The 20,608-nt window shown below is 44.1% G+C and overlaps 1 protein-coding gene across 1 annotated transcript in view; it reads left to right on the forward strand.

Annotated features, from left to right (window-relative positions):
• Positions 1 to 370: 370 nt before the first annotated feature.
• The window catches only part of CPNE3 (copine 3), a 460,542-nt gene continuing 440,304 nt past the window's right edge, over positions 371 to 20,608 (forward strand). The window contains exon 1 of the mRNA XM_086965964.1: positions 371 to 805. The gene's annotated coding sequence lies outside the window, so the exon portion shown is untranslated. The remainder of the gene's footprint in view (positions 806 to 20,608) is intronic.

A 20,608-nucleotide genomic window follows, 5' to 3' on the forward strand; every position in this document is an offset into this window, starting at 1 on the left:
GGGTTAGTTAGAGTAGGGACGGGGAACTGAGTAGATGCATCAATAAAGGGGTTGAATAGATACCACCGCGCCTGTGTATCATTTGTAGTAGGATACTACAACGAGCATATTCAATTCTTAGGCATGGCGAGTTAAATGATTTGTCGGAGTCACAAGCAGTTATGTTTAGTCGATTCTGCCACTGGATCTTGATTCTCCAGTTCCAAAGTTGGAAGCTCTGGCCATAACGCCACACCCGCGCCTGCATTCAGTGTATCCTCTGGAGCGTATGTATGTATAAAGAGGTACAGGGCAGCGTAAGGCCCAACCAGAGCCTTTGGGTTTATGAGCTTCTTCCTATATAATCTGCAGGTTTTCCAGCTGCTCCTGTGACGACAGTGCGTCTTGTGCTGCTCCAAGTATCATTCTTTCTCTGCTGTCTTTCGTCTAACCCACTGCGTGTCGTCCCGCGCAGCCCCTAGAACCACTAGAAGCGCACACGATGAAGAAGGCGCTCGCCAGAAGTGGCACAGGCAGACAGATGGGAGGGGGAGGCGGATCTCCAATCTCCACACATCGCTTCGTTAACAGGAACACGCCCGCTTTTCTCCTGTGCGCCTGCTCAGACACACCAGCAGCACGCCCCGTTTGCCAGGGGACCGTTCTAACCGAGCAAACGGCCTCGCAGCCTCGGGAGGAGCCGTGCGCGTCTCAATCCGTACGCGAGAGATTTGTGACTTCGCTGCTCGCTTTCACCCCACGCAGAGAGGTGCTGTCTTGAAGTGTGTTTAGGGTTTGTAACTTCGCCAGGCAGAGACCAGGAGCGGTAAGTACCTCAACGTCCGCTATGTACGGCTTAGAAGGCCCGGAGGGAAGGAGTGGGGGTCTGCTTGTGCTGGGGAAGGGAGGGCTCAGTAAGTATAGGGTTGGGCCACGTTCACTCTGCTCTGTGTACACACGAGTCTGCTCGTAGGACGGTTGTACTTACTCCCGTGACTCACTAAACCCGAGTAGGAAGAAGGTAGATATATAGGACTCCACTGACTTTATTCAAATTTCATCATTGACTATGCGAATGGGAGTGACGCATACCTTGAGTTTTCAGGCGCAGTGTCTAACCTTTTGACAACATATTTCCGTGTTGTGCCATTGAAGTTAGCTGGAATTAAAACGTGCCTCAGAACTGCGACAAAGTTGGCTTTGCGTTACACGTAAAAAGCCTCACAACGTTAGTCATAAAAGTTGACAATCCAACACCATTCCGCTTTACTTGCCATGTGATTTGATGCTTTGAAATGTAAGATTTGTGAATTTTTTTTATCGTTTCTATGCTTCTTCCAATACTGACTGTTAGTATTACCATTTCTGTCTATTTTTTTAAAAATCTTTTTGCTGTGGCATTATTGTGAACACATTCTATATGGCGCTTAAGTTAATGTAAAGTGAGTAGATAGGTTTTTCATTCCTAATAGCAAACATTATCTTTTTGATCTTCCTTGCCACAGGGCATGCCCTCTCTCACTTGTTAGAGATAGCCTACACAGCAAGGGGATTGTAGCCCGCCCATTGGTTAATATTCCTTGGCTTCACTGTCGCTCTTATTTGCTGCCTTCTAATTGGCTCGCTCACTGGCTTTATTTCTTCTTCTTTGCTCTCCTTCCACTGATCACGCTGTGATTGAGATGCTACTTTTAGTTTTTCTTCTTCCCTGTTCTCCTTGATGAACCTCTTGCCATTTGTAGCTACTTTAAAGAAGCCCCTTTCTCCTTTGAAATGGTTTATTGTGACAAGAGATGTTATCTGCTTACAAATGTATTTCCACTAAGACATGGATGCAATAGCTTTCTTTATATGATACAATTTTTTTTCTAAATTTCATATGATTTTTCTTTTTCATGCATGGGGACATGAACTGAACTGCTCAGAATCACAAAGTTGTTGTGCAGAGACCTAACAAGCATTGGCAAAACCAATAGGTCTCATCTTTGCGACTATTCGCTCTGCCTTTGATTTTTGGTAATGCTATAAACCATGGGTGTTGCTGACTTCAGCAATGCTTCGTAGACATGCCATATAGCATTGTGGCTAAAAATATTAATAAAATAGGCTATGATGCATACAGCACTAATGCACTTTTAAAAAAAACCCACACACACATTAACCCTGGCTACGTCACAGCCCTTTTTAGGTCGAGCCTGGGCAGCACATCCCCTGCGAGGCATGCTACATTAGAGTGTGGACTGAAGCTCCGCCCATATTTTTCATTTTCTTGTCATTTGTAAATGCTGGCTTCTGATTCATTAATAGGCTTGTTAATCCCCCCCCCCCTTAGTACCGACTTGTCTTCATTTGTAACATCCCATGAGAACTGGCACTTTGACTTCTGTTGTTACACAGTATGTCTTATTTAGTCTGTAGTAACTATTTTCTTTAATGAGTTTCTCCTATTGCAAGGCAGCACAACATGTTTTTCTACAAAATTCAGTGCGCCATGCACACTTTTACTTTCCAAGCAGCCTGGGAAAATGACAGCCACTTCTTTGAAACGAAATAGGTCTTGCATTTACAAGAGTTTAAGCTATTGTCATGTAAATGGTAATACCTTTTATTTATTAATTATCAAAAAAGATAAATAAAAGGTATTGTCGTCTACAATGCCAATAGCTTACACTCTTGCAAATGCGGGACCTATTGCATTGCAAATGCTTGTTTGAATTTACTTGCTCTGCAAAACATCTGCTTTGCTATGCAGCATGACAATGACAGTAAAGCATGGCTGCAAAACATTTCCAAAGCCAATAGCTCTCATAGGTGAGACCTATTGGCTTTCCCAATGCTTGTTTAAACATCATACATAACAGTTTGTTCCTCTTTCAAGGTTACCACTGCCTCCAAAATAGATAATGCATTTATATGCAGAATCAGGGGGTCTAATGCACAAAGCGTCTGGTCGAAGCACAATTCCTTTACATTCAGAGGAATTCTCAAATGCCTCGAGCACATAGGTGCTAGCTATGTGGAGTGATGCATAAACCATTTACCTCATTAAGGTTAATAGGGTGGATATTGGTCATTGCAAACAGTACACCCAAAGTCCAGGCAATGTAGTGGCTTTATCTCTATTCCTAAAGGGAATGGCGTTCACAGTGCCACAAGAAGTGGCACCCTTGATTTTGACATCAGGGAGGGCATGCGCCTCTGATGTCCCCCACCTTGGGCAAGCACAGTGTAAGCTGTCAAATATTGACACTTTAGACTTCGTAAATGGTTACGGCCTCCTATTGCAGAGGCTCTCTATTCCATGCTTTGAGACTGCAGAAAGTTGCCGAGTATATGTGCTTGCCTTTGCAGTTCACAAGGGGAGAAGAATTCCCAGCTAATTACGAGTAATCATTATTATTCTTAACCATTGATAGTCGTTACATGTGAGGTTAGCCAACCTCATCCACAGGACCAAAAGTAGGAGTTGATATAATGTAATCCGGGGTGGTGTAAGTCCTGGCCAGCCACACCCCTGCCTGAACTGCCAAGCCCCCTGAGGCCAGAAATTCAATGGAGGGAGGGCCGTAATGACTGTGACTAGGATACTATGGACTAAGGATAATGAAGATTACTGGTAAGTAACTGTGAAATTATCCCTACGTTGTACTTCCTCATCCCAGGCATTGCTTATGAGGAATACCAAATATAACTGGCCGAAGAGGACCACAAGAATCAGTATTACTGCCAATAAACTTTTAAATAATGAAAATCATATGTATCAAATTTGTGTGAGGAGTTGCCCAGTTCCCTATCCAACAGTTATCTGGTAAGGAAAGACCCTTAAATCCTGCCCAGGAGGCTGCTATACCTCTCGTTGATTTGTCCTGGATCTTAATGTGGGAGGGGCCTTAGAAGACTCATAAGTCAAGGAAATAGTGTTTATAACCCACCGGCTCATGGAAATGTCGGATGCTTTGCAATCCTGTTTTATTACACCAAATGTAAAATGTTGTGTTTTCTGAAATTCTTAGTACATTCTAATACACTACCATTGCTCTCCGCACATCCAAGTTATGTTATGATTTTTTGTAGATCGTGGATCTCATCTGCGAGGAAAGCCAGGTGCTAGACCTACGTGAGGGCACTGTGTTGGCCAAGCTTGTGGTATTGGTAAAGAGACACATCTTTAGTTTATTGTGCAACTTAAGGACTGAGTAGGCAGCTCTGATGTGCCTGGGGAGGTTATTCCAGGCTATCTGGGCATGAAGAAGCTCGACTGCTAGGCTCTGTGGATGCCAGGGATGTGTGCAAGCAGAAAACCTTCAGAGCAAAGCTTTTTGGGCATGGTGCGAAAATTGATGCAGCTGTTGAGATAGTAGGGACCTACATTTTGCAGGTGTGTGTGTCTCTCTGTTTGTGTATTGAAGGGTGTGTGTTTGTGGATGGGGAGCCAGTGGAAGTCTGAGGTGCAAGGTGATACTTGTGCGGAGTAGGGGCGTGAGTGTGACTGAATTCTTATGGTCAGTTGGGTAGTTATACCAACATAGAGAGCGTTGCTGTAGTCCACTTGGCTAGTGATCAGAGCCTTGTTGAAGGTTCTGCGTGCGTTGGTGGGGAGCCATTTTAAGATTTTTTTGAGGGTGTAGAAACGGGAGGAGGCTGCTACGTTTACTTGGCTGGTTATTAAGGGTTGGGTTTTCAGCACTAATCCTAGGTGCTTGGCTTGGATGGCTGGGTGTTCCTTCAGAGAGGGAAGGGGTGAGCTGGTTTTGGTCGTCATAGGAGATGATGTTGATTCCGGCTCTGATCATGTTGACCTGAGGAGGCATGCACGCCTTGAACACTGTGGGGCTGTAAGATGATCCTCGTGGCACTCTGCGGATTATGCTGGCGTTGGTCGAAGCGTAGGGGCTAGGCAGACCGAAGGGGTGTGTACGGTAAGGAGGGAGCAAACCCAGCAGAAAGCAGTAATGACGGCTTTGTGGCGGCGTTACATGAATGGAGATTTGTAAACAACAGTGCATAGGTCAAGTAGAATGAAGACTATGGTGTCTTCGTTGCCCATTATCAGTTGGATGTCGTTTTTGGTGGCAATGAGGGCTGTCTCGGTGCTGTGCTAAAAGTGGATTGGGTAGGGGCAAAGAGGTGGCTGTTTTGCAGGGTGTCAGCTAGTCATTTGTTGACGAAGGACAAAAGCTAAATTTCTTTCAGAGCAAAGGGCTAAGAAAGAAACATTTCCTGTCTCTATGAGATAAAGAGGTAACTTTAGTTAAGAACCCTGGAGTACCTCTTACCACAAACCCATCATCTAAAATCCTTAAACCTGGAGATTTGCACAAAAATGCACCCAAATCACTTATTCTTCTGGCTGAAGTGATTTGCTACAAGAAGCACCACTTTCAAATTAAACCACGTAAGCACTACCATGGCTGCACCACTTTCAAAGTAAGCCACTTAAGCACCACCATCTCTACAGTTTGAAAGGTAAACCATTGTAATGATTTAGGGGTCAAAGGTAAATCTTGTGGTGTAAAAAAGAATGAACCACAGGTCTGGAAATGGAGAAGCATTTCTGTAGTATAAATATTAAATCTCCATTATTTAGAAACCTTTCCCCCATTTCCTCAAATATTAATCGCTGCCCACTGAGCTCTTAATGCTGCCACTGACAAGCCCTTGTAACCGTCAAACAACATTTCAGAACTGTTCCAGTCTCGCAATCTGTTGAGGAGCTCTGCTTTTCTGAATACCATTTTTTAAAATTCTTCCAATGTCTAGAATAAGATGACAGAGTGGAAGGATGTCTAGATTAATGAATTACAGCGTCTCGATGTTCAGGTACTCCTTTCCTTCTTAACCCAACCCTTTCAACATCAAAATCAAGAGTCAAATTAGGCAGGGATAGAGACCCTTGATTTACCAGAGGAGAGGGAAACTCCAACATTTTCCAGTGGGATAAGGAGAGAAATTGATAGAAGTAGAGGAGAGCATAATCTTGGTCAGAAGGGCACTACTACCAGTACTTATACCGTTTATCTCTGAATTTTACGCAGTAGCTGGGAAAGAGCGAGAAAGTAGGAAAGACAAATTTGAGTTTTCGGAGTTATTGAATCATTACATCCACCCACACGAACTCAATGAAAATACTCTCTTGAGGGGACCAGCTGACATTTTGTATGATTCAAAATCAGACCATGAGCAATCCTCCATGATTGTTACCCCCTCTAGAGTCTCTTGTTTTGGACAGAAAGAGACAGTTGTCTAGGTACGGGAATACCTGGAGACGAAGAGGAGCTACTAGAGGAGTAAGACCTAGAACTTATAGTGGATGCCAAAAGTGTAAAACATAGACATTTCAGATGTTCGTTTGCAATTGGGATGCAAAAGTATGCCTTCACTAGGGCTATAATCAGCATGTAGCCCTTTGGAATAATCATAGGTATTATTTTCTGGATTCTATCTACTATAAACTATGTTCTTCATCTATTTGTTTATGTTCAAGTATTTTACCCGAAAGAAGCTTCGTGTCACTCACTGAGTCAGAAATATCCTTGAATAGAAATCTTTTTTCCTGTTGATGTTCTGAAACTTGGTTTATGGCATTCGTGTTGATCAATGCATCAATGATTTTAGAGAATTCAGCTTCTCTTTCCATGATGGATTTCACATATGAATGGTCTAGGTATACGAGTCAATCGAAAATAATTCTATTCTGTAACTTCTGTCCACTATCTATGGGAACCAGGAGTCTGGAGTGAAGTGATTCAAAGCCTCTGAGAAGTGAGTAATCCTTACTCCAACTGGCCAATCTAGGCCACTTTTGGCATAGTGATGATCTTTGTGACTTGTTCCTGGAGGAGATCTGCTCTTGTCAGTTTGAGGCTTGAAAGATTTCTCTTTTTGTTTGTTTGTCATTGGGTAGGTTGCCTAAATGATTTGTTTGACTTAAATTCATATGAACAGTAGATGAAAGACTGAGATAGTCTGAATGACTAGGAATGATTCTTCTCTTTATAAATTCAATGTCGTTTCTCGACGGATAGAAGTTTCCCAATATCTGAGGTCAGTGCACATAAAACCTATAAAACACGCCTAAGGCAGGCCTTTCAATCCTGAAGACAGGGTGTTCGGTTCCGAGTGTGAAGGTGCTCCCTTCATGAGCAGGATACCCCTACAATCCTTGGAGCCCATTCTCTTGGGTTGTAAGTGCATCAGCCATTGTGAAACTTAGTGGCCAAGCATCATTACACAATGACCATTTCTAAATTGGCTGTAACAAACCCTGTCGTGTTTGGTATCAAACATGTTGGAGTCATACACCACACCGTAACATGTGTGGGGGTATGATTCCATGCAGTGTAAAGCTCCTCCCGGAGGTCCTCCGTGTTCTCGGTACCAGTCTTCTACACCTGGACAGAAAACTATGGCTGCTGCCAACCGAAACCACGATTCTGCCATCATGCTGCTGAGCCAAGCTCGAGCAGGGGAAGGCAGGACAATAGGTTTCCTGTCACAGGGATGTGTGACCACCTCCCAGACAGGAGGTATTGTATTGGGAAAGGGTTGGGGTACCTGCCAGCGCCGCTAGACTGCTTTGAATGGCACACTTTGTTCCCTCCTTGCATTCTCCAATTGAAACCAGTTGAGGGAGCCGTTGGCTTCTGCTCTGGCGTGAAACTGAACAAAGGACATGGGAATATCCTCCCCACTGTCCAGCCCCTCCTGTGGGAGGAACCCCTGAATCTTCCCAACCCTTTCCTTAGGGTATTTAAGGGATTACCTGTGGGTCAGTCCCTATATTCGTCGTGGGACACCACTTCAATTTTGACCGTCCGGGCACTCTAGACTTAGCTATTGGAACGGAGACTGCAACTGGGAAGACTTCTGCTGCTCCTGATCTCCTCGTCCTGCAACGTCTGTGCCTGTGCTTCATACAGGTTCTTCACAAGACCTGTGGACATCCAAGATACCAGAAGGAACCCCACCTTGAAGTGAAGGGATCACTTCCCTGCATCTGCAGGCTCCTTAATGAAGCTGACCAGTCTGCTGTTCCTGAGGTTGTATGGACTCCAAAAGGTTCAGCACCACAGGTGGCAGTTCTGCAACTCCCTTGAGGCCTGCCCTTTGTTCCTAGCAAGTTGGGAGCCAGTATCCCTCGTCTGAACCGCTGGGGCAGTACCCCTAGCACAGTGTCGGCTTGCCATTGACAAGGCTTGTTGACTCTCCAGAGACCTTTGGGCTCCAAGAAGCTCCAGCCTTAAGCATCTCCTGCAGCCAAGATCTTTGCCTGCACTACGTGCTTTGCACAGTGGTTCCAATTGTGGAGGTACCAAAGTACTTACCAGAACCAATTTAGGTGAGAGAGCACAGTTCCTGGAGTCTTGATTAGCAGGATCCGAGTAGACTAGGTAAAAAACACACTGATACCAGGCAAAAACTGGGGGTAACCATGAAAGCAGATCCTACTTTCCTACAATAATCCTATCGGGTCCTTTCACTCTTTAAAAATAACATCTGTCACGTGCTGATAGATAGCTAATCTAATACAATATAATGAAGGTTTTGTACGTCAGGGAGGTGTCCGTTCTCTTTCAATGAGGTAAGTTGCTAGCACAATGTGTTGAGGAAGGGAAACCCCTGATCCATTGGAAAAAAAGACTTAAACTAGGGTGAAAGACAGAGCTGGGAACAGGGTGCGCTGGTCAATCGTCTCAGCCCAGGACCTCAGAAATATGAACATAGCATAGGACATCAGTATCCGCCCCTTTTACATGAGGGCAGAGAGATTTAGAAACATGCACACTTTGTTGTTTTTGTGTACCTGCGATCGGATTACGAACTTTACACCTTGAAAAAGCCACAAGCCTGCACTCCACAGGGGGCGAAGCACGTATTGGCTGCACTTTCTTTCCCTTGACCCAGCCAACCCAGGCAATTACCGCCCGATTTCTCTGCTCCCATGGGCGTCTAAGATTCTGGAGAAGCACGTCAATACCACTCTGACGACGTTCCTCGAGGAAAACCATCTCCTCGACGCCTCCCAGACGGGCTTTCGCCCAAAACATGGGACAGAGACCGCCTACTGGCCGTAACTGAGGAGGCAAGACGGATCTTGGATCGAGGGGGGTCAGTGGCTGTGATCCTCCTCGATCTAAGTGCCGCGTTTGACACGGTACATCATAAAATCTTGTTGAACCGTCTTGCCGACCTAGGAGTGTCCGGAGATGCCCTGGTATGGTTTGAGTCTTTTTTTATCGGACAGAACCTTCCAGGTCTTTGACGGCACATCCGTATCATCAAGTAGGCCTCTGGGGTGCGGAGTTCCGCAGGGCTCATCTCTAAGCCCCACTCTCTTCCAACGCATACATGAGGCCGCTGGCTGGGATTGTTCGTCCGCATGGTGTCAATATCCTCTCCTATGCGGACGACACCCAGCTGGTGGTCTCCCTTGCACAGAAGAGCGGCCTCCAGTCTCCGCCAGATCTAGCGGCTTGCCTGGAGGATGTAAAGAGCTGGATGATGAGCTCATGTCTGAAGCTCAACGACGACAAAACTGAGCTCATGCTCCTGGGCCCGGCGGCCCCTTCCACCTTGGAGCTGATATGGCCCACAAGCATGGGTACGGCCCCACCCCCCAGAGATAATATCAAAAGCCTGGGAGTATGGCTCGATAAATCGCTGAGCCTTAATACACAGGCCACCAAGGTGTCAGCCACTTCTTTCGGCTTCCTTAGGGTGATCAAATAAATTCTTCCCCTTCTCCTATTTGAGGCCAGACAAATAATCATACAGGGCCTTATCCAATCCCGTCTGGATTTTAATAATGCCCTCTATCTTGGAGCACCAGACTACACCCTACAAAAACTTCAGCGCACTCAAAACTGTGCTTCCCGGGCGCTATTGGGAGTCCCATGGAGGACCTCAATAAAAACTGGCCTAAGAACTTTACACTGGCTGCCTGTTAGTGACAGAGTGAAGTTTAAAGCTCTCTGCATTGCCCACCAGACTTTCTGTAAAATGGGCCCAGAAATCAACTGCTCCTTGATCTCCCCATACCTGCCCAACAAGACTCTTCGTTCCTCAACCGCATCATTAGCCAAAATTCCCAGAATCTTTAGAGCCAGAGCAGGAGGACGTTCGTTCTCGTACAATGTATCTAAACTGTGGAACACCCTCCCTCTGCAGATGCGAAATAATCCCAACCTAACTAGTTTCCGGAAACAGCTCAAAACTCTCCTGTTCAATAAATAGTAACCTTGTGAGGGCATCTTCTGTTTTTTCCAGCGCCTGGACGCCTCAGGGCAACTTCAGCGCTCTACAAATCCCATTTTCATCTCATTTCATTTCATTTCACTTCTTTGCTTCATACTTTGGCTGAACAAAACTGTTTGGATGGATAATAAAAATTAATAAACTGAACTCTATCTTAGCAAAGATTTGTGATCGATTTTTCATTGGCTATCCATTGGGGATTGAGGATTGACCACCACATCCTGTTACCAGCTCTGGTGGATAGGTAACCCTGCCGTTTGTAACCTTGCAAACTGTCTAAATACTGGTTCTGTAGAAACAGACAGTAGATCAGTCACTGGAAACAATATATTCATCCATACTCTGGATAAGATTTTAGGAAGCATCTCTATCCATCAATATTCTTGCCTTTCATTTTGGTTGCACAAATAGATTCTCCTTTCTCCTGTTCAGCACTCCTGAATGAGAATGCCTCCATCCCCCTCTTCTTTCTTGCTTAAAGAGGATTAGTCATGATGCCTAGACGTCTTATGATGCTGCCCCATAACTTGTTTGTTGTACAGCATTATACGGAAATATGGCACAGAAATACTTTCCTGGAATTTAAGAATGCAAATGTTATTCATAAACTACCAATCAGTCAATCATTCAGTTTTTGTAGAGCGCTGCGTATTACCCGTGAGGGTATCTAGGCGCTGGGTTGCTGTGCTTGGTCAAAAAGCCAATTCTTGGGTCTCTTCCTGAAGAGTGAGGGGTTTGAGGTGGAAAGGGAGGGTGATCCAGGACTTGGCGACGAGGTGGCTCCTTTGTGGCTCTGGCAGATGTGCAGTGTTTCTGCAAGGGTGAGGGAGGCGGCTCAAAGGTTTCTGGGTGGTTGGTGGAAGTTCAGGTGGTGGTTCATGTACGCTGGTCCTTGGTTATGGAGGGCTTTGTAATCGTGTGTCAGTAGTTTGAATTGGCATCTTTTCTGTAAAGGAAGCCAGTGGAGGTTCCTCAGGTGCTCAATAAAGTATAGGTTGAGGATCCGTCTTGCTGCTTAATTCTGTATCATCTGGAGCCTTCTTATGAGTTCGGTGGTGGTTCCTGCATATAGTGCATTGCCGTAGTCCAGATGGCTGGTGATTAGGACTTGTGTGCCGGTTTTTCTCGTGTTCATGGGAGCCATTTTAAGATACTTTGGAGCATGCATGGAATCGGGCAGAGACTGTGTTGGTCTGTTGTTCATAGTGAGTCTGCTATTCAGGATGATGCCGAGGTTGTGGGCATTTAAAAAAACAAAGGTCCTAAGCCTAGAACAGTATTTGAAAACAATGGCATAAAGACCACAATCGGACAATATGTACACTTTTCTTATACCCAGCCGGGCAAAGAATTTATTTAAGGAATATATGACAAGAAGTCAATTTATACTTTACAATATGACATCAAACATTTAGTGTTTGAAGTAAGGCACAAGCCTGTGCCGTACTGAGCAATAGAGAAAAAGTTGTGAGAAAGGGTGCAGAAGAAAGAACAGTTTACATCAGGCAAAAGGAAGGTTTGAGCAAAGCCTGGTACTGCTTTAGAATTTAAATTGGCAGTATTCCCTAGAGTAGAGCATACATATATGAATAACAATGAAACAACTGTATGTCTACAGAACAAAGTCGACGGCGTTTCGATCCCGCGCTCAAAATAATGGGATCATCATCAGGACTTGATATATGCCTGGAGTGACATAAAACAATATGCCTGTAAGGAGAAACAGGGAAAAAACAGAGGCAAAAATATTTTTTTAGAACGCTACTCTGTGTTTGAGAAAATAAAAGGACAACTTAGTCACACTCTGTCATGCAATTCGGAATCGCAGTGCAGTGAATAGTGTTTGGTTGTTGTTGGTTGTGACGTGAAGATTGGACATAGTGTTACTGCTTGGCTGTGCCTATTTTGTGAAAGGCTGTCATTTCTGTGATCGTGGGGAAATGACAGCGTGTGTATATAGCCGCTACCAGAGAGTCGGATTTGATGCAGAATAGTGCTGCAAGTGGTAGGGTGCAAGTCTTTGAAAAGACTAAAATTGGGCGTGATCAGAATTAGTGTTAACAGTATAACATGCCGGCATACCCAAAGGCTGGAGGATTGCGCGTTCAATTTAATTGGCAGGGGCCACTCAGTACGTTGGGTGAGGAACTTCAAGAAACTGGAAAAGATATGGCAATTATTAGATATGCGACCCTGGTGGGCTCGGGTGGCAAGCCTACTGTAGGTTCGACTCTTACCAATGTGTAATCAAAATAGTTGCAGAGTGATTCTATGGTTTTGGTAAAGTCGCCCAGTATGGGAACTCCGTCTGGTAGAGTCTTCGTTGGAAGTACGATCTGTGGGCAGGAATTAGTAATTGACATTAGCACCAAGACAGGTGTGTATAGATACGGCGGGGGTCATGGGCAGAGGCATTCTCACCTTGGTAGAAGATGAGTTAACCCATAAAAGCGGTCAGATTGATTCGATGATCCGCTGTACGGGGTGTGGGCATGGTCCTTTTGGTGTGGGGGTGGGTCTGAGTTTAGCAGTCCACCCGGTGTTGTTGCAGAGGGAGGCATGGTTGCCTAATATCAGCACTTCTGTTTAGTCCATGTTGAGCTTCAAACAGTTGTCTTTCGTCCAGGCTCCGATGTTCTTCATGCAGTTGTGGAAGGTGGTCTTGGTGGTGTGGGGGTCTGCTGAGAGGATGAGCTGGGTGTTGTTGGCCTAGGTTTTGATCTTGATATTTCAGGTTCTGATGTCTGGTAGAGGTGTCATGTTGGTGTTGAAGAGGGTGGGGCTGAGGGATGCCACAGATGGTGCTTGTGGGTTCTAAGGTGAAGGGGGGTAGGCAAATTCTCTGCTTGCATCCTGTGAGGAATGATGGTATCCATCTGAGTGCGTCTCCTTGATTCCGATCTGGTGATAGGTGGGAAACTGTGTTGAAGGCTGCAAATAGGTCGAGAAGGATCAGGGCAGCCAATTCTCCTCTGTTAAGTAGGTTGTGTATGTTGTCCGTCCCGACGATCAGGCTGATCTCTGTGCTATGGTTAGCTCGGAAACTGGATTGGGAGGCTTGTTTATCTCCATGTGTTCGGTGAACTGCCAGTTGATGGCCTTCTCCAGGACTTCAGCAGGAATGGGGACCAGCGAGATGGGGCGGTAGTTCTGGAGTTCACTGGGGTCTACAGAGGGTTTCTTGAGGAGAGGTCTGACCTCTGCGTGCTTCCATGCATCGGGAAAGGTGGCTGTGGCGATGGATGCGTTGAGGATGGTGGTGAGTTGCTGGCTGATTTAGTTGCTTCCTAGGTTGAAGAGGCGGTTGGGGCAGGGGTCATTGAGTGCTCCTGAGTAGATAGAGTTCATGATGGCTGTGGTGTCCAGTGTGGAGAGCTGTTTCCTTGCAGTGAGATGTTTGTCAGGGGAGGATTCCTTTGGAGTGAGGAGACTGAGAAGGTCATGGGTTTGGGCTCAAAGTTCCTGAGGGTGGTGGAAGTGATTCACCAGTGAGTCACAGAGTTCCTGTGACTGAGAACTTGTGTTCTCAGTGGCTGTTGGGCAGGAGAACTCTATGACAATGGTGAAGAGTTCCTTGGTGAGGTTGCTGCTAGCCCCAATGTGGTCTGCAAGGGCATCCTTTTTCACGTTGATGAGTCATTGATTGTACATGTTGAGTACTGTTTTGAAGGTGGCTCAGTCTGCATCGCCTTTGCTGGTATGCCATCTTCTCCCCAGTTGTTTCCAGCTGTGTTTCACCGTGCTGAGTTCAGTTGTGTACTTGTTTGGTGGATCTGCAGGTTTTGGGTGGTTTGATAAGGGCAACTTGGTTAGCGGCGTTTGTGATCCAGGTGTTCAAGTTCTTGACTGCCTGTTTCAGGTTGGTTGCGGCGTCGGGCTGGGTGGTGTTCAAGATGCCTGTCCATTGGGTCTTTTGCACTTTTCCCCAGCTGTGGAAGGAGGTGCTGGGAGGGTTTGGGTTGGTGCAAGGTGATCCTGTGATGGTGGAGTGGACAAGGGAGTGGTCGGTCTAGGTGAGTTCCGTGGTGTGACAGTGTTTGACTCTATTGCTGAATGTGAAGATTGCATCCAGTGTATTGTCTGCTTTGTGTGAGGGGTCTGTAACCAAGTGGGTGAGGACGATGTTGTTCATTCATTCCAAGATGTTGACAGAGTTCGTGTCTGTGGGGTCGTCCAGTTGGGAGTTGAGGTCTCTGAAGAAGGTGTAGTTCTTGAATTCGATGGCGAGTGGGGCAATAACCTACTTGCTTCCAGCGTGCTCTTTAATTCACTAGTAGAGCATGCTGGAAAAGTGAAAGAAGGAGCATGCTCTCTAATGGCCCTTCGTGTTGTGAATGCTCTGCTACAGACATTGTTCCCAGTACCCATGCGCTTGCCAGAGGTTTCATGGACTGAATAACCCCCCCCAAAAAAAGGTGTCAGTCGTGCTCCCTTAACTGCACCTGGTACCCTTCGCCTGCAAACATTTGCCAACATTTCTTCCCCAGTTTTCGGGAAGGAACAATTTTAATACCAAAAAGCCTTCTTCCCATCCTCCAACAATCCTGGGGCATATAAGACTTATTTGAGTAAACAACTACAAGGAACCAGCTTTACCTTCTGTGTATGACAGATGACTTACCCTACCAGTGCTCAGGAAGGCGTGATCTGTTTGCCCAGGTTGCAAACCCCAGCCCGTCTTGGATCTCAATCTTATGTCCTGAGACTGGTACAAAATCATGAAGGTTTGTGGGTTGGCAATGACTTAACCACCTCAGGCCTTGAAAAATCATTAACATGTTACTAAACCTGCAAGTCTAGTAACTTCAATAATCTACTCGACATAACTGTAATGTACTTGACCCGTAAAACTGGTCTCAAATTGTGTGATCCTAAGTAAATATTTTATTTTATGGAGCCGATTTTTCTTAGTTATCAGACATGAGAGCACCTTCAAATGTGCAAGTAGAGCATTTCTTTCATACAATTAAAAAATAAAATGTCATTGACTTAACGTTTGCTTAATGCATAATATGAATCAAGCCCACATATTGGGTACACATGACCCTTGACTTGCCTCTTAGTTTACTAATAGCATGGTCTTCTAAAAAACACGAATAGATTCAACATTCTATATTCCTCCCACATCAGGCTTGCTTAAAGCCTAGACATCAACTGTTACATTGTTTTGTACAATATCGGGTAAACAATCCAAAACCTCAGATTCAACATCAGTATGATGTACACACATTTTAGATATAAATGGATATTCATCACTGCGTTCAAAGAGAACACCTACTGGTTAACATTTTATGACCGCATTAATCTTTTCTAATAAATCAAGCCCCAACAAATTAAAGGTACTTTTATCATGAACAACAAAAGAATGTTTGTCCATAATTGGACCAATGGTAAAAATCACAGGTTGACTAATAGGGTTTTGTAATGGACAACATTTAAAATCCCCTTGGAGTTGTTGTTCATCTCTGACAGGTGTAAGTTGGGAACAGTGCTAACTGATACTATGGAGTAAGTGGCACCAGTGTCTATGAGAAACCTAACGTTATGACTATAAACTTCTCCTTGAATATAAGACGTCTGGTCATCTGACAGTGAGGTCACCACTACTCCTATTTCCCCTCTGGGGCACCCCTATGCTTTATAACAGGCCTCACAATAGGTGTCTTGGGCCATCACTGGAAGTGGTGTCTGCTGATATCGCTGATCAAAATAATTCCTATTTATTGGACCCGATGGTGGCCCTAGATGAGAAGCAGGAATTGGGTTGACATTGAATTGGGGGTTCATACCAGATTGGGTGTTGTTGAGACTATTGGGACACTCATTATTCCAATGATCATTAGTACCACAAATACAACATCTTTGGTCTGACTTCTACCCCATTCATGTCTCCTGAAGCCTTCACCTCTCGGGATGGCATGCTTCCACAGAATCCTTTTTTTGAACTACCTGAAATATTGTATTCCAGTCAGTACGTTTGAGGTACAAATTCATTGAGACATTCTAGAATCTGTTGTGGCAGTTTCAAAGGGTCCTGGGAAAGGGAGCCATTGTCTTGTCTATCTGGCTCTTCTTTGGCCACTGCATCTTGTGATCCGTTTTAACCTTGGTCCACAGTTCTGAAGGTAAAATTATGGAAAACATAATATTAAGGTCTCCCCAGGTTAGATCGCCTAATTTCAATTCCTGTTTTGCCTTCGTATACCAGGCACCATGGGTTTCCCATAAATTATGAAAACCTTTAGTAAAAGTGTGTAAGTCCATCTTGGTCCATGAGGTGTAAACATAATGACATTTCTCAGTTGCTGGTCCCAAAACTTTGCTCATTAGAAGAACCTTACTAGGGTTAGTGCCAGTCCTCACAACTATCAGTGGACCAAGTGTATTTGTAGAAGTCCCATCCCCAGACAGTGAGTTGTCTGTAACGGTCTGACCTGTAATATATGCCTGATTAGACTTTTTTTTATTTAATTTTCCTTTTTTGTCTTGTAGCTTCTTTCATCTCCTGTCCCCATTTGTCTGCCTGATCCCTCCAATCCTGTATCTTTGGATACAATTAATCTATCCAACTCCTAGCTTCCTCCCTATCCTATTATCCTTTACTCAATTCCACAAAGTCATTTGTTAATTCAGTGTTCCATGGTGCTTGTAATTGCTCTTTATCACTAGAGTGCCACTCAGCAAAAAAAAGAAGAGCATCAGTATGTGCTCGATAACCCCAAATCTCACATCTCATGCGCCACCCCATTCATTGTCTTTTTCATCACAACTAGTACTGAATCACCACTTTGTAGCAAATGTTGGGCTGGCTCCCTTCGTCTCTGAATCTCCTGGGGTGTCCCTTTACATTTCTTCCTTTTGAAAACATTTTATGTCCCTTCATCACCTGCCTCAGTCTCACTGTAGGGAGGAGGCCTTCTATTCAAAAGTCCCTTTATTATTAGATCTGTCTCCTCCTGTTGTGGTGCCAAAGGCTGGGCCTCAAAAGCCTTACTTTATGCCTGTCTTCGCACCAGTGCTGCTTACTCTTCTGCACACTCTTGACATGTCTAAATTCCTGTAGCTCTTGTTTCAACGTATTGCGTACTATCCCTTTCACCTGTTTCTCACACCTTAGTTGTGTGCCATACATCTCCCATTCATTCAAGCAATGAAACTGTACCAACCTAATCATCTTTTTCCTGTCTTTTTTCACCATGCATTGTGTTAAATAGTGTATTTTCGCTAAGTCCTTACAAGGCGAATTGCAAATAAAGATTGTCCTTGGTATACTCACCATTGATTAAAAAAGAAACCTGTTGCTATAGAACCATTGTCATTATTTAATGAGCTGAAGATCTTCTAGGTGGCGATGGCTGACTGGTCTTACCTATTGTATTTGCTAAATGCTTGTCCCATTATTAAAATTAACTTTAGGCACTCCAAAAATCTTAACAAACCCTGTGAAATTTAAATAACCTACCGTGGAGGACCCAGCCTTCTGAATTGAAGAAGCACCAACTTCCCAGGGGAAACCAATCCCCCTTGTACCCCAATGTTCTCTCTGTCCTTTATCCTGTTTGCCTCCCTCCCCCCAATGACTGACGTTTCAATAGTTCTTTGGAATGAAGCATGTCACTCGCCTTGTGTCGAAATCTCACAGCTGGTCCCCCACAGATGTCGACTCAGGAAACCAGTCCTGTTGCTGAGGTGTGCACTTATGGATTTGTAGGGTCTATGCTGGTCCCTTCACCGTGGTGCTAAGAAGCGACTGCAGTGGCCCCTGTTCATCCCCATGCGAATCACTAGTTGTTAAAGCTGAAATGAGGATGTCTTCAAATAACGGAGGAGTCAGTGACGGGGAATTTCCAGTATCATTTTATTCTGCTTCCGCTCCAGCAGTGAAGTCTCTGAGCATCCTTTAGAGTCTGCTTAAGCTTACAAATTACTCCGCTTATATACATTTTTAGTCAGCTAAGAAATAGTGGAAAAAAATAAGCTCCACAAAAATTTCTCATAACACACAAAGGTCCGGGAATAAGTTCATGTGAAGGATACAGAAGAGGGAAAAGGCAATTTTAAAAAGTATGATCTCTCTCAAAGTAGTGAGGAGGAGAGTTGTATACAGTGTATTATAGTGGGGTGGCATAAAATGAAGTGGTGTACAGTGAGGTGTTGTGGAGTATGTTTACCAAACATTTACAAAAATACAGGAGAATCTTCCAGGCCATCCAATAATTTTGGGTTGTGTATCACTATTGGAACTACTTTCACAATACAATTTTTTTCTTTAAACCATTTGTGATGGATACACAGGCTTTCATAAGGGACGTAATGCGCGATCAGTAAAGTGAAGGATACAGAATTTGATTAATCCCTAGGTATTTTGATGTGCTTCCATATTGAAGTACTCTTAAAGAACCTACCCAAGAAAGGAGCCATAGAAGTAATCGGAGATCTAATGAATAAAAGAGATCACGTAAACAACACTCCTCCTGTGGATTAACATGTTATTTTCGAAAATGTTCATGCTGAAACATGTCAACATTTCTTTAGGAGTACAAAAGTGATCAACAAACTAAGGGTGCATTTAAAAGAAAAGGAGTATTGCGAAAAAGAGAGAAATTACCTGATGCATAAACTAGCTCCTGGTGCAGGTAAGGACACTGGGTGAAAGATGTTGCACCATCAAGATACTTACAAGGAGTGATATTTTAATCAAAGGATTAATGTTTTTATTGATTTTCTTGTAAACTTGGACTTTGTGATTCGAGAATAAATAGCCTTAATAAAGAATAAACTAATGCATTGAGCGAGCTTGCATTGCAGTTGCCCACAGGAGAGATGCTGGTGGTTTAAATCATATAGAAACAAAAAAGAGAGTAAGGGGTTTTCCACAGAGTGGAGGGAGGTACCCCTGGTCCCTAATCTATGTAAACAAAAGGAGTATCATCAAGGTGATACTCCTTGTTTTGTTTACATAAGTGGTTTAAATCAGCCAAAAGGATGATGATTGTTTGGTAAAATGTAATTACCACAGTAACTGTATGGAATGCGGTATTGTGATTTATTTCAAAGGAATTTGGCTATAATCTCTCCCTAGGAGAACATATATACTATATATAACTACTGAACTAAATAATCAGTGTTTGAGGCCCTTTGTTTCTGATATCACCGTTAACCCCTGGTTATTGCGATTTCACAATTCTTTTTAAATCAATATTAAGTATAAATTCCCACTGGAACCTTTGTTTTTCTTAAAGTACAAATTTAGGCATAAACTTCAAAGAGTATACAGTAATTATGAAAAAAGAGGCTTGCTTTTACATTAAAAAATGTAATTGGGATATTGAAACGTGTAATGAAATGTTAGTGGGCTGTTTCAGGAAGGTAGTCGGTTCACTTCGAATCTTGCTGTGTGGGATGAGTGTTCTCTTGTCTGTCTCAGCAGTGTGGCAGGTGGGGAAGGGGAGAAAAAGTTTTTTTTCTGTCGTGGAGACTCCCCACCTGACCCTTTCTTTGCCTCAGGAAGAGGCAACAAAAGCCCCATCTGTACTTTTAGCACTTCTCCTTTCATCTCTTTCATCCTAGCTTGCTATACGGCTCTGGAAGCATGAATTGGGAGGAGAAATAAAGTGGTATAAAGACATAGCCATAAACACACTGCAGGGATTATCAATAAGGCTGATGCAACTTTTAATAAGCTTCAGACCTTGGTTTGTTTTGTGTTGGACGTGAGAATACTATTTTATATTGGAACAGCGATGGATACTGGATTCAAACCTGGGGACCCACACTGTACTTCTTAGTACTGGGTGTAAGCTGGGGCAGTGTGAGTTATTGTATTTAGGGAAGTAGAGTGGTTGGTGGTCTGGCAGGCTGAGGCAGAGTACCTTCATGCTCTGGGTTTAGGAACAACCAATGATGTGTACTCCTACCTTTATGGAAGTGGATACTCACAGTAGCCTTCCCTTTGGTTCAGTTATATTGTGCTCATTCATCCCCTTGGTGATCACCAACAGATCTAACCCAACAAGTCTTAATCCAAGTGCTTGCAAAATGACACCACTCGACCTCTTTGCAGTACAAGTATTTTTATTAAAACTTTTGCTTTATATACCTCTCAATATAATTTTTTCACGCTGCAAATAACCGGTGTTATTAACCAATGTAGTAGTTGTCAGCGTATCAACCCTGTTAAACTGTTTCTCTTTGTGTTTGCCCCTCCACTGAAGTTTTCCTTCCTTATCTTCCATTTATTTGGAACTACTTTTATATTCTATAATTAGCAGTCAGTGGCAGTGCATACATTTTCTTGATCTTGCCCCCTCTCCCCCGTGTGATGCTTCTCCCTTCAAACCCCTGCCCTACACTTTCCCACCCCAGCTCCCCTGTT

This window comes from Lissotriton vulgaris, chromosome 4_1 (assembly GCF_964263255.1).
Source record: "Lissotriton vulgaris chromosome 4_1, aLisVul1.2, whole genome shotgun sequence".
NCBI lineage: Eukaryota > Metazoa > Chordata > Amphibia > Caudata > Salamandridae > Lissotriton > Lissotriton vulgaris.